The 15,073-nt window shown below is 37.8% G+C and overlaps 1 protein-coding gene across 10 annotated transcripts in view; it reads right to left on the bottom strand.

The window, feature by feature from the left end:
* The window catches only part of ZMYND11 (zinc finger MYND-type containing 11), a 127,554-nt gene that overhangs the window by 87,379 nt on the left and 25,102 nt on the right, over positions 1 to 15,073 (bottom strand). The window contains exon 1 of one of the 10 annotated variants that reach the window (XM_033102171.1): positions 2,978 to 3,101. The exons of the other annotated variants lie outside the window; for them this stretch is intronic. The gene's annotated coding sequence lies outside the window, so the exon portion shown is untranslated. Of the gene's footprint in view, positions 1 to 2,977; positions 3,102 to 15,073 lie in introns of those variants that run through there. 10 annotated transcript variants of the gene reach the window in all.

Below are 15,073 nucleotides of genomic sequence, written 5' to 3'. Positions count from 1 at the left end.
GGGAAGAGAAAGAGTGAGGGAAACTCTCAGCACTTAACCATGTTCTGTGACTGGCTGGCAGAGCCCTACAAATCCTGTTTCTCTACCTCTACATTTCTTTTCACAGCCAAGTCAATTCTCCCTCTTTCTCTGACAAACCCAAATAAAACCAGCAATCGCCACCAAAGCTTGTCTAGAGACACTTCTGGTGAGTTTGGGGTCAGCTGGATTTCTGGAATAAGGTCATGTTCAGAATTACACTACTAACAGAAGGATTGCGAACATGTCTCAGGGTACTCCTGAATACCCTACTTCTTCCCACTACTACTTATAATAGTTCCAAACTTTGCTCCCCAGAGAGAATCACCAAAAACTAATGCCAGTATTCACGTTTTAAAGAAAACTTCAGGAAAATCAGTTGGTTCAGTATAAACTGAAACATAACCCTAAAAGATAATAAAAATTTCAATTATAATTTCTGAATGTGTCTTTTAGAAAGAAATCAATTTAAAATGTATGGAGAGTCTCTGTTTAAATGCACTTGTATAGGAGTGCCAACTTTGCAAATCTCATAAGCTTTATAGTAAGAAATTTATTGATAAGAATACATAATGGTAGAAAGTGACATCTAATGGTCAACTGTAGTAATACACCTTGGAGTATTATACAGAGAGATAAAAGAACAAAATTTCAGCCCTTCTTACATACATAAAAAACAGTTGCCTAGTTTGTATAAGACACTATATTAGACACAAGGAAGTATTTAAAAGTTAATAAACTGTAGTCCTTGCCAGAAAATAACCTAAAATTGACAAAGGAAATTTGACATATACATGGAACTATAATTTTAATGCCTATGACATAATGTCCAAAATATGTGCTGTGAGAATCCAGATAAGGGAGACACCACCTCTAACTTAAGTAGCACTACAAAATGGTAAATATGTGGGAAAAATTCAAAAGAAATTTTAATTTCTTTGAAAGCTAATTGGCTGTTTAAAGCAAAGGTAAAAATAATGGTTAGGTATTATCAGGGTTATAATACACATAGACATACAAATGGATGACACCATCACGAAGGGGGAAGAGGCAGTAACAATTTTGTCACGCAAGTTCCTGCAGTTCATGTGAAGTGGTGTTCTATTGACTCAAGGGGGCCTGTGGTAAATTGCGGACGCGTGTTATAATCCCTAGAGCAAGCACTGAAGAATACAAACAGGAACAGTTAACATTAACTCAACTTATAAAATATTTTTTCAAAATATGTATGTGTAAAATTAATTCATCCAGAACTGCAGAAAATATATATCAGCAAAACTAACGTTTAAAGACGATACCTAAATAAATAACATAACTACTTAAGACAACATAAGACGACAACCAGCGGGAGAAAGCAGCTGAAACCTTCAACTCGATGTCACTTAATTCCTAGAACTGGTTAAAATCCAGATTAAAGAATTAAGCAATACAGGAAAGCAGATGTAAAGTTAAAACCAGAGAATTCTGAGATGTACCCGCACCAGTCACACAGGTAGGCAGACATGCCCTGTAATGAAGGGATGCCTTACAGGAGACGCCCGTAGGTACAGGAGCACAGAGAACATCGCAGAGAACACGAAGCCAAGGAAGGTGAACACAGTGACGCTTGAAGCATGTCATGAACGTACTGAAAACAACCGGACCTATTAGGACAAGAGCTCTTTAAAGTATATATAACCACTGAAATTCTCCTTTCTTATGAAATCTAAAATCATTCATTCATTTAACATCTCAGGCATACATGTTGTATATTAGACATCCTTCAATGTTATGGGAATACAGCAACAACAAAACAGACAAAAATCCATCATCTTGAAAATATGTTCAGTAATATGGGTGTTTATCAATCAAATCTCAGAAAATGAGTTTCTTAGATATATGCTCAGAAGGCTTGTCATTTTAAGTCTTCATTGATGTGGCCAAACCACACTTTTCAGTCCATTCTTTCCTAAATGTTTATTACTACTAAACTGAACTACTCAAAATTCTTAAATATGTCCAAAAACTTAATTCATATCTCTGTCTCTTTGCTTAATTAATAGTTCTCTGCGTAGAATGTTCTACACTGCCCCGTTACTAATTATTAAAATCTTCCTTGTTCTTTCTAGGACTTACTCCAACGCACTTGCTGCTCACAAACCCTCTCCCCTAGAATTAAGGTGAATCAAACTCAATCCTCTTGGGTATTCTAGTATAATTTGCTTACACCTCTCTTAAAACTTATTGCCTCATACAAATAATTATAAATTCCCCCAAAAGAGTCCATCAATTCAAGTTTATTTTTTCATCTGTCTTTCAAGGTGCCTAGCACAGTTATAAACGTGATAAACTTTTGATATAAAATTACGAAATTCAACTTTTGCAACTATGTTATATAAACAACAAAGTCCCAAAAGGAGCTTTCATTTATGTTATGCCAAAGATTAAGATATCAAAAAGAAAGATGAGAAGACTTGTAGAGATATTAACACGATCCTCATCTTATTCTGGCCCCAACACATCCGGGGAATATGATAAAACTCCCGTCAAGAGGAGGAGGAGCTCCTTCACACAGTGATTCTCAAGAGGCCCACAGTTTAAAAAATAAAAATATATAACCAAAAACTTCCCAGCAAATTGTTTCCAATTTCTTCTATTGTTATAAAACACACATAACAAACAAAATCGCCATCTTACCCATTGTAAGTGAACAGACCAGTGGTGTTAAAGACATTCACAGTGGGTGCCGCCATCACCCCCATCACTCCCCATATAACTCATTTAACCCTGTAAAACTGAAACTCTGCACCTATTATACAATAACTCCCATTTCTCCCTCCCCCGCCCATGGCACCCACCCTTCCATTAGATTGGTGCAAAAGTAATTGTAGTTTTGCAATTATTTTTAACCTTTTAAACTGCAATTACTTTTGAACGAATCTAATATTTTCTGTCTCTCCGATTCTTGTACTCTAAGTACCTCACAGAAGTGTCTGTCCTCTCGTGACTGGGTCACTTCACTCAGCACAATGTCCTCAGGGTCCCTCCTTACTGTTCCACGGGGCAGGATTCTCTTCCTTTCTCAGGCTGGGTAACGTTCCATAGCCTGTACACATCACATGTTTGTTATCCAGGCATCTGTCGGTGGACGCTTCGGTCACTCCCATGATTAGCTACTGTGACTATTGCTGCTGTGAACATGGGTGCTCAGATCTCCGAGACGCTGCTGCTGTCAGTCCTTTGGGGTGTGTGCCCAGAAGTGGGGTTGCTGGGTCACATGGTAGTTCTACTTTAACTTTGTGAGGAACCACCATACCGTTTTCCACACCAGCTGCACCATTTTACATTCCCACCAATGGCACACAAGGGTTCCAATTTCTCCACATTTTCATCAACACTTCTAATTTTCTGGTTTTATGATAGTGACCATCCTAAGAGGTGTGAAGTGGTCCAAGTAACTTTGGCAAGCCCCCAGGTGATACTGATAATTCTCTATTGCTACAAATCCATATTTAATGCAATCCCTTCCATCTACTTAAGTATCTTGTTTTGTATCATACAAATGCTACAAACAGGAAAAAAAAAAAGGAGAAAGCAAGTCAGAAAGAATCTTAAAAATAAGCAAAATTAAACAATGCATTGCTTCGTGATAAATACATATGTGCAGAAGCTTTTTATTGCAAGGAAATAATAAACATGATAGGCAAATAAGAGCCTACTTAGGGGGCTGGGAAGAGAGGCTGACCAAGGAGGACACACTGCCACGTAAGATCAAGTACATTCTGACTTTATTCTTGGTGCTGGGCTCGAGTGGCTGTTATAACATACTGTCTAACAAACTACTTTGAAGTATTTCATCATATAAGACATAAAATTTAAAAATTAATTTTACTGTGTAAGTACATGTCTTTGTTACTGAGGTCAGGTTGAAATTATCCCAAAGTCTATTAGCAATTTTAAATTATTTTTTATTGATAGTCTATTCATACCATCTTCTCATTTTTATGTTAATTTATTTACGTATTAAAGATATTCATAAAATATTTTCCTGGTTGTCTTTTAGTAAACAATAAATTATACTATAACCTAGCCACGTATCCTTTTATAATTAGAAATCCTTCAGCACTCAGGTCAAAAAAATATTCACTTCTATTTTCCTCTGGTCTTTTACAACTTTTTAAAATACAGACTTCCCAATCCATCTAGAAAAAACTTTTTTAAAAGTATGAACATTATGAAACTTTATATTTTAGAGCGGTTTTAGGTTTTCAGTAGAAAATACAGAGTCCCATGTCCCTATGTGCCCACAACTTCCCCGATTATCAATATCCCAGACTAGCAGACACATCCGTTAAAGATCAATGAATCTACACCAACACACCATTATTACTCAAAGTCCACAGTATACCTTAGGGTCCATTCTTGGTGTTATACATTCTAAAGAAAGAGTTTTCTTTAATAACAGGAACCAGATAGAGATGTCCACTTTCACCACTATTATTCAACATAGATTTGGAAGTCCTAGCCACAGCAATCAGACAAGAAAAAGAGATAAAAGGCATCCGAATTGGAAAGGAAGAAGTAAAACTGTCATTATTTGCAGATGACATGATACTAAATAGAGAGAACCCTAAAATATTCACCAAAAACATTAAAATAAATTCAGTAAAATAGCAGGACACAAAACTAATATTCAGAAATCAGACGCATTTTTATACAACAAAGAACTATCAGAAAGAGAAATTTAAAAAACAACCCTATTTTCAACTGCATCAAAAAGAATAAAATACCTAGTAATAAATTTAACTAACGAGGTAAAAGACCTGTACTCAGAAAACTAAGACACTGAACAAAGAAATTGAAGCAGGTACAAATAAATGGAAGGATATACCGTGCTCATGGACAGAAAGATTTAACAACGTTACAATACTCATAGTACCCAAAGCAATCTACAAATTCAATGAAATCCCTATAAAAATACCAATGGCATTTTTCAAAGAACTAGAGCAAATAACTCTAAAATTTATATGGACCCACAAAAGACCACGAATAGTCACAGAAATCTTGAGGAAGAACAACAAAGTTGGAGGTATCACACTATTTGATATCAAACTATACAACAAGGGCACAAAAACAAGACACAGAGATCAATGGAACACAATACAGAACTCAGAAGTAAACACACATCGACATGGTCAATTAATCTACGACAAAGGAGGCAAGAATATACAATGGGTAAAGACCATCTCTTCAATAAATGGTATTGGGAAAACTGTCCAGAGAAATACAAAAGAATGAAACTGGATCACTGTCTTACACCATATACAAGATTAAATTCAAAATGGATTATAGATGTAAATGTAAGAACCAAAACCGTAAAACTTGTAGAACATAAGCAGTAAACTGTCTGACACTGCTCTCAGTAATTTTTTTTGGATGTATCTCCTCGGCAAGGGAAACAAAAGAAAAAAGAAAACAAATGGGACTATATCCAACTAAAGAGTTTTTGCGCAGCAAACGAAACCATCAACAAAACAAAAAGGCAACCTACTAAATGGGAGAAGATATTCGCTAATAATACATCCGATAAGGGGTTAATATCCAAAATTTATAAAGAACTCATACAATTCAACACCAAAACAAAACATCCAATTAAAAAATGGGCAGAGGACCTGAATAGACATCTCTCCAAAGAGGACACACACATTGTGAATAGACACATGAAAAGATGCTCAAGGTCACTAATCAGCAGGGCGATGCAAATCAAAACCACAGTGAGATGTCACCTCACACCTGACGGAATGGCATCATCAATTAACAAACAACAAGTGTTGGCGAGGATGTGGAATAAAGGGAACCCTCTGCACTGTTGGTGGGATTGCAAACGGGTGTAGTGACTACGGAAAACAGTATGGAGGGTCCTCGAAAAATTAAAAATAGAACTTCCTTATGACCCAGCAATTCCACTTCTGGGAATTTATCCAAAGAAACCCAAAATACTAACTTGAAAAGATATATGCACACTATGTTCATTTCACCATTATTTACAACAGCCAAGACATGGAAGCAACCTAAATGCCCATCAATAGATGATAAAGAGGTGATACATATGTACAATGGAATGTTACTCGGACATAAAAATGAAGGAAATCTTGCCATTGACAACAACATGGGTGGACCTAGAAGGTATCATGCGAAGTGAAATAAGTCAGACAGAAAAAGACAAATATCATGATTTCATTTATATGTGTATGCTAAAAAACAAAATAAACAAATAAACAAAACAGAAAACAAATTCAGATACAGAGAACAAATTGATGGCTGCCAGATGGGAGGGGGGTGAAAAGAGGAAGGGATTAAGATGTACAAATTGCCAGTTATAAAAACAGCCCTGGGGATGTAAAGTACAGTATAGAAAATATAGTCAATAATACTGTAATAACTTTGTATGGTATCAGATGGACAGTAGTTATGGAGGGGTCACTTCATAAAATGTATGTTGTACACGTGAAACTAGTATTTCATGGCAACGAAAATTTTTTTTTAAAAAATGATCACTTAAAAATGTAATGGAGTTATTAGGAAAATGCAAATCAAAACTACAATGAGATACTACCTCACACCATTAGGATGGATGCTAAAAAAAAAAGAAAACAAGTGTTAGTGATGATGTGGAGAAAAGAACCCTTGTACACTGCTGGTGGGGATGTAAATGGTGCAGCTGCTGTGGAAACAATATGCAGGTTTCTCAAAAAATTAAAAACAGAAATCTTATATGATATGGTAATCCCACTCCTGGGCACACACCCCATAGGACTGACAGCAGCAACATCTCGAAGAGAGATCTGCACACCCATGTTCACAGCAGCACTAGTCACAGTAGCTAATACGTGGGAGTGACCCAAGCGTCCCCCGACAGATGCCTGGCTAACACACGTGGTGTGTACAGGCCATGGAACGTTACCCAGCCTGAGAAAGGAAGAGAATCCTGCCCCGTGCAACAGTAAGGAGGGACCCTGAGGACATTGTGCTGAGTGAAGTGAGCCAGTCACGAGGACAGACACTTGTGATCCCACTTCTATGAGGTACTCAGAGTATAGAAATCTCAGACAGAAAGTAGAAGGGGAGAGGAGAACAGGAGTTATTGTATAACAGGTGCACTTTCCGTTTTACAAGAAGAAATCAGTTACCTGGGGAGTGATGGGGGTGATGGCGGCACCCACTGTGAATGTCTTTAACACCACTGGTCTGTTCACTTACAATGGGTAAGATGGTGATTTGTTTGTTATGTGTATTTTGTCCCAATAAAAAACATTTGAATTGTTAGATTTGAATGTCAAGAATCTTTTAATAGATTGCCTTTTAAATGCCTTTCCCAGAAGTCACTGCAATGACTGTTTATTGCCAACAGTCTCTTTTTTTCTATTAAAAGTACGGATGATTATATTTGAGTTTTTAAACCCATAAAAGCACTGTAACTTTTATGACATTTAATTATTCATTACCAGCAAAACCATGCTGCAAGTGCAGGCAGATGCGTCATCCAACAACAAGCCAACAAGGAACTGCCAGGACCGCAATGCGATGGAGCCCAGTGCAGCCCAGCCCAAACCTTCAAAAGGAGTGCAGGGTGTTTGCAAAAACCACGTAAGAAGCAGGAAGTGCAGTGCTTTTCTTTATTTTATACCTTGTGGAATTGTATATACTTAATGTTCCACTTTTAAGAGAAATAGTAAGAATACTTTGCTATAAAGAGAAGTTTATGTAAACCCTAAGACTCCTTTTAAACGGCATGTCTTGCCAAAGACTGCAGGGATGATTCTGGATGTGCGCTTTTTTTGTAACTTCACAAAAGATTCTGAAAGGTAGTAAGAAATTCTGATGGGCAGTCAATAGTTTATATAAATTCTATTTGGATTAGTAAAAAAAAACTTACATCAAATAAACTATGTCAGTGCCCAGGTAGTGTCAGAACTTTGTGTCATAGTAAATTTACCTTTAATTTAGTCTGACAGAAGCAGTTCGTTAGTTAGCAAGGGCTTTAAAACCATCATTATTGTTTTACTTACACCTTTCATTTACACGCATTCATTTGGTCACAAACATTAACTGCACGCCTGCAGGCACTAGGCTACACACTGGAGATAAACATGCTTGTGCCAGGCACGGCCAACCCCTCACGGTGCTAAGGCCTGTGCTGGGGGACAGACCTGTGAGGAGACATCACTCAAGGGAGCCCCAGAAGGCAATTTATCGTGGGTGGGAGAGGAGAGGAAAGAAAGGCTAGCTTCATTTAAATGTCGACACCAATCAAGTCTCAAAAATCACTGTTATAAACACCTATTTGCAAAACTTCTGTCCTCAAACACATTCAAAACCAATTCTTAATATGCCTACCTGAATCTGCAGAATCAGTGGAGTGGCCACAATTACTTTGTTTCCTATGTTTATTCTTGGCTTCGCATAAAAACCTATGGCCATGTTCAGAGCAAAACCTGAAATATCCACTCATTCCTCTCTCTCGATCACAAATCTTCACCCCACCATTTTCACAGGCCACTGTCAGAACCCAAACCATCCCTGCTGATACAAATAAGAAAATCTGCCCCAACTGCTATTAGCCATGAAAGAAACTAAAATACTCTGTACATAAATCTGAGCTATAGTCATCTATAACCAGGAATAGCAAATCTGACTTCACAAAAGGTTCAAAAGAAAGCTGGAAAGGGAAGAGGGAATAAGGGGGAAAAACACAAAGAGTGGAGATAGGGAGAAGGAGGATGCAGAAGAGGTGGGGGTAGGCAAAATGGGTAAAGGTGGTCAGAAAGCACAAACTTCCTTCTACATTTGAAAATTGCTGAGAGTAAATCTTAAAAGTTCTCTATTCATTTATGCAGGAATAGAAAAAAACTGTAAAGATGTAGGTTAAAAGGTTGTTGGAGTTTTTTACATCTTGTAATATAAAATTAGGGTTAAATATAACACAAACGTCTCTCCTTATAGAGCTAAGATAAACAAGTATCTCCTAAGAATATTATACAGCTAAGAAGTGAAAATATCTGCTTCTAGACAACACTCCTAATTTTGCATTTCCATACTTAGGGCCAAGGAAGCTTTGCGTTGCTTTTTTTATCAGTGATCTAAATCAACATTACAGTTGGAAGTTTAGGAAATTATAAGCAAATCGATTGTATTTTTGGTCAAAACTTTGCTTTGTATTGATTAATGGTGATTCCTTAACTACTTTTTCTAAAATGCTTCAAATACCTAAAAACACTCTACTAACATTAAAGGAAATTACTCTCAGTTGTCTATAGCAATTCACACTAAAGGTGTACCTAATCTTGTTTAATGGACATTAAAGGAAGTGGGAAAAGGGAAGCACTTCTATGAGAGTATAAATGTAAAGTCCCTTCAGTGGAAAATTCTAGATTCATCTAGTCATCATGTAAGGAATTCTCATGAGCACCTCCTGGCACTTGGGGTATGGTGGTGCACAGTTCACGAAGGCTCCTGTCCTTATGAAGCTGGTGGGGGGCGGACAATAAACATAAAAACAAGATTCATTTGGATAGTGTAAGTCGTAGGAAGAAAACAAAAGGAGGAAAATAGGAACAGCACTGGGTAGGGCTCCTGGGATGCTTAATGTTGTATGTCAGCTGCACTGGCCACAGGGTATGCAGACAGCTGATTAGACATTGTTTCTGGGTGTATCTGTGAGGCTGTTTCTGGATTCAGTAAAGCAGATTTCCCTCAGGGCCTGAATAAAACCAAAGGTGGAAGAAGGAGAACTGTGACCTGCTTTTATGTCTCACTGCTGAGCTGGGATATCTCCTCTTCTCCTAACCGGAAACCCGCACTTCACCGTCAGCTCCTCTGGCTTCCCAGTCTTCAGCCTGGACAGGAACTTCACCAGCAGCTCTCCTGGGGACCCCTCAGCCTCCATAACCACATAGCACATTCTTCATATTAAATCTCACTGTGACTGTGCATGAATACGCGCCTGTGCGTGTGTGTGTTCTGTTTCTTTGGAGGACCCTAATAAAGATACTTTACACTGGCTGCTCAAAATTCCCACAGCAGTCATCTGTGTTACCTACCAAACATGTCTGGTTCCTGTCCCAGGCACTGGTCAGACTGCACTTCCCCACGGTCCTGAAAGGAGGTTTGGCCATATGACTACGTCTGGCAAACGGAATCTGAATGAACGGGATCTATGCTACTTCTGTTTTGGAAGATTGAGAATCTATCATTTGCTCTTTCTTTTTCTCTGTCAGGGGTAATGGCGATGCTGCTGATGGCGGCTGCTCTGTCATCTTACATCCCAGCCAATCCATGAGGAACGTGTCAGACAAGCATGAGTCATTGTTCTTTTAAACCACTGAGACATGAAGATTGCTTGTTATCCCAGCAAAATCTAACTGATCCTATCATACAAGTTAAGGAGATGCTATTTAAGACGTGAACGATGAAAAAGACATAGCCACGCAAAGGCCTCAGTGAGCAAGAACCTGGGATGTTTGAGGAGCAGAAAGGACAGTGGCTGGAATGCAGTGAATAAAGACAGCTGTGGTGTAACAAGGGACAGAGGTACACTAAGACCACGCAGGATGCAAAGGCCAGAGTAATCGACTTAGCTTTCCACAGAATTTCAATTGTAAACAAGTGAGAGAATTGTAAACTTCAGTGGGGTTGGAGGGGCGGTAACATAATCTAATCTAAGACGGTCATCTTTAGACTACAGATTTTAAGATGATCGAGTAAAGACCTTTACACTCCCTTCTCAAAAAGTAACAAACACAAAAAAACATCTTTGATGAACATATGCTGTACAAAAACGAAGACCATAGGTACCTGTAGGAACTGTAAGAGTTTTGGCCAAACAGAGGAATAGCAAATTTACATAGGGCAACAGTGGTGAGAAGTAACCACTTGCACAGAGCTGGAGGACGACTTTGGAACAGGATGCAGCAGGTCCTGGAATGATTAGAGATGCTGAATAAAGGGTATTATTTCATAGCCTGGATAAGAAGCGCAGAGTCCTGGCTCTGTAGTGCCGGCAGCTGCAGTCGGACAGCTACCACCGTCATCCCCGAGGGAACAGGAGACACAGCTAAGAATAAGCTGAACCAGACAGACTGAGCCAGCAACAGTCAAAAGTAGTGGTGAGACCAAAAACAGGGTTAGGTGAAGCTACATAATAAAACGTGAATATTTGGCATTCTCTTTCTACTGCCAAATTCCAGGGGCCTTATCTTAGGCTCAGGCAAGAGGCCAAATGAGACCTTTCTGGAGAAATTAAGTCATGCCACAGAAAGGACCGTTAGACACTGACATCTGCGGGAGCCTAAAGAAACAGCCATCAGGCCCCGCCTGACATCCCTACACTGAAGTCCATCCACTGATTTTCAATTAGCATCTCACCCTAAAATACAAACAGACAATGATCACCAGACATTTGAGAACAATTTCTCAATAAAAGAGAGAAAGCAGTCAGTCATATCAAGCAAACAGAAAGGAGGGGCGGGGAGTTGGTATGCAAATAAAATAGGAACAGTAAAGATTTTCAAAATGTACATAATCAATATCATCGAAGAATAGGAGAGGAAACAGCATCTCTAAAACCATAAACAGGAAAATTCAGAAAAACTTTAAATACAATGAATAACAAATTCAGTTAAAGGGACAGAAGATAAAGTTGACGCAATCTCCTGAAAAGTAAAACAAAAGACAACACACAATAAGAGACCGGAGTAGAAAACTTTATGTGATACAGTACCTTATTAACAAAAGTTTCAGAAAATAATCTGGAGAGGAGAACATTTATCTAAGAACAATGCAAGAGAAGTACCTCGCACTGAAAATAGGCAATTGCAGATGGAAAAGGCCCATCAAGGCCCAGCTTATGAATGGACGAAGGGAGGCATGAATCACATCTACTTAGAATGTCAAAACACATGTGAGGAGAAAAACAGCTTCCAGGCTTTATTTACACAGTGGTGGGAGAGGTCATTAACCAAGATGTACCAGATTTCTCAACAGCAACATGAAAGCTAGGAAATGATGGGTGACTGCCTTCTAATTCAGAAGTAACATTATTTTCAACCTAAATTTCTATAACATTAAAATGATCAACTAGTAAAGGTTGAACAAAGAGATTTTCCAGTCATGCAAATTAATCCCAAATGTAAGTCCTATGCACACTTTCTCAGGAAGTTACTGATATGAATAAGCCATGAAAAAGGAAGAGGCGGGATCCTGTGTCACCCAGGAAATAGGACTAACACAGGAAGGAAGCAACAGGAATTCCTGAACCAAGAGCTCCACAGCTGTCCATTGTAGAGGGAGCATGAGGCATGAGTCATCTCAGGGAGTATGACAGAAGTGGAGCAATTACCATATAATCAATAAACACATAAGTTTATACTGTAAACAATAAACAATACATACAAATTATGGATATCCTTGCAGAAGTCTTAAACAAAGTTTGGCAAACAGAATCAAACAGCCCATTAAAATAAATGCATTATTCAGAAATGCAATGGTGGTTCGATGCTAGGAAATAAATCACTGTAATTAACAACACTGGAAGAGCAAAGAAATGATCACCTCTTCAAGTGCTACAAAAGCACCTGACGTGATTTAATATCCACTCAAGTAAAAAAAGAAAAATAAGGTACAAATTGAGGGATACTTCTTTAATATAAACATGCCATAATGCCAGCATTTTCTTAAAGGACAAATATTAAGAGCATTTTCTGCTAGAATTAAGAAAAGATTAAGTAGTCCTCACTACATCCACTCTTACTGAACACTGAATTGGAGGTATTTATCAATGCAATTACACAGAAAAAGCAATCAAGAGGAACAGAACTGGAGAAAGAGGTATAACTATCTATATTTGCAGATGACAAGATTACACATCCAGAAAACTATAAAAAACGAAAAATACAATCAAAATAATGACATTTAGTAAAGGTTAGAAAATTAACATGCAGAAATCACTGCCCTCATATAGATGAACAATAGTTAGAGAAAATGAAATACCTAGTCATAAACTTAACAAGAAATATGCAAACCAATATGGTGAAAATTAAAAATGCTCCTGAAAAATAGACATGTAATTGAATAAATGGAAAGATATTCCATGCTCTTGCACAGAGAGACCCAATATCATAAAGATGTCCATTCTCCCTGTATCTGTGTGTAAGGTAATGATTTAAATTAAAACACTCTTAAATTCTTTTTTTCCCCTGGAGCTAGAAAAGTGTTTTAAAAAACTCATTAGGAATAATAAGCAAGAATTTCCAAAACAAGATTTGTACTCAGAAAATTATAAGACACTGAAGAGAATAATTAAAGAGGATACAAACAGATGGAAACACATACCATGCTCCTGGATAGGAAGAATATCATTAATATGTCCATACTGCCTAAGGCAATATACATATTCAATGCAATTCCTATCAAACTACCAACGACGTTTTTCACAGAAATAGAACATGTGATCCTAAAATTTATATGGAACCATAAAAGACCCCAGATATCCTCGGCAATCTTGAGAAATAAGAACAAAGTAGGAGGTATAACGATACCTGACATCAAATTATACTACAAGGCTACAGTAATCAAAACAGCATGGTACTGCCATAAACACAGACACATAGATCAATGGAACAGAATAGAGAGTCCAGAAATAAATAAATCCATGCCTATATGGTGATTTAATCTACGACAATGGAAGCAAGACTCTATGGTGGGGTAAAGACAGTCTATTCAATAAATGGTGCTGGGAAACCTGGACACAGACACATGCAAAAAAATGAAGCTGGACCACCTCCTTACACTATATACAAAAATAAATTAAAAATGGATTAAAGACTTAAATGTAAGATCTGAAACCATAAAATTCCTAGAAGAAAATACAGGAAGAAACTTCACAGGCATTACCCGGAGTAAGATTTTTACTGATATATCCCCTCGCTCAAGGGAAGTAAGAGAAAAAATAAACATGTGGGATTACATCAAACTAAAAAGTTTTTTCACAGTAAAGGAAACCATCAATAAAACAAAAAGGGATCCTACTGAATGGGAGAAGATATTTGCCAATGATATACCCGATAAGGGGTTAATATCCCAAATTTATTTTAAAAAACTCACTCAACTCCAAAAAAACAAACAACCCAATTAAAAAATGGGCAGAGGACATGAAGAGACATTTTTCTTAAAAGGACATACAGATGGCAAAGAGACATATGAAAAAATGCTCAACCTCACTAACCATCAGAGAAATGCAAATAAAAACCACAATGAGATACCACCTCACCCCACTCAAAATGGCTATCATCAATAAATCAAAAAACAAGTGCTGGCGAGGATTTGGAGAAAAGGGAACCTTTGTGCACTGTTGGTGGGATTGCAGATTGGTGCAGCCACTATGGAAAACAGTATGGAGGTATCTCAAAAATCTGAAAATGGAACTACCTTATGAACCAGCAATTCCACTCCTAGGTATCTATCCAGAGAAATCCAAAACTCTAATTCAAAAAAATGTATGAATCCCTATGTTTATTGCAGCACTATACATAATAGCCAAGACATGGAAACAACCGAAATGCCCATCGGTAGACGACTGGATTAAGAAACTGTGGTACATTTATACAATGGAGTATTATGCAGCCATAAAGAAGAAGGAAATCTTACCATTTGCAACAACATGGATGGACCTAGAGAACATTATGTTAAGTGAAATAAGTCAGACAGAGAAAGACAAATACCATATGATCTCACTTATATGTGGAATCTAAAGAAAAGAATAAATGAATGAACTAATCAGAAACAGTTTCGGAGACAAAGAGGAAAAACTGAGGGTTGCTAGATGGGGGGCGGTGGGGGTAAGGGAGAAGTTGAGGGGATTAGAAAACAATCAGTAACCACAAGATGGCCACGGAGTTTTGAAAGTCAATCTGGGGAATGTAATCAATAATGTTGTAAAGATTGTGTAGGGTATCCGATGGACACTTGTCTCATTAGGGAGACCATCTCAGGGAAGATGTAGATGCCTGATCACTGCACT

Source organism: Rhinolophus ferrumequinum, unplaced genomic scaffold, assembly GCF_004115265.2.
Source record: "Rhinolophus ferrumequinum isolate MPI-CBG mRhiFer1 unplaced genomic scaffold, mRhiFer1_v1.p scaffold_109_arrow_ctg1, whole genome shotgun sequence".
Taxonomy (NCBI): Eukaryota; Metazoa; Chordata; class Mammalia; order Chiroptera; family Rhinolophidae; genus Rhinolophus; species Rhinolophus ferrumequinum.
This window is presented reverse-complemented; position numbering and strand designations above follow the sequence as displayed.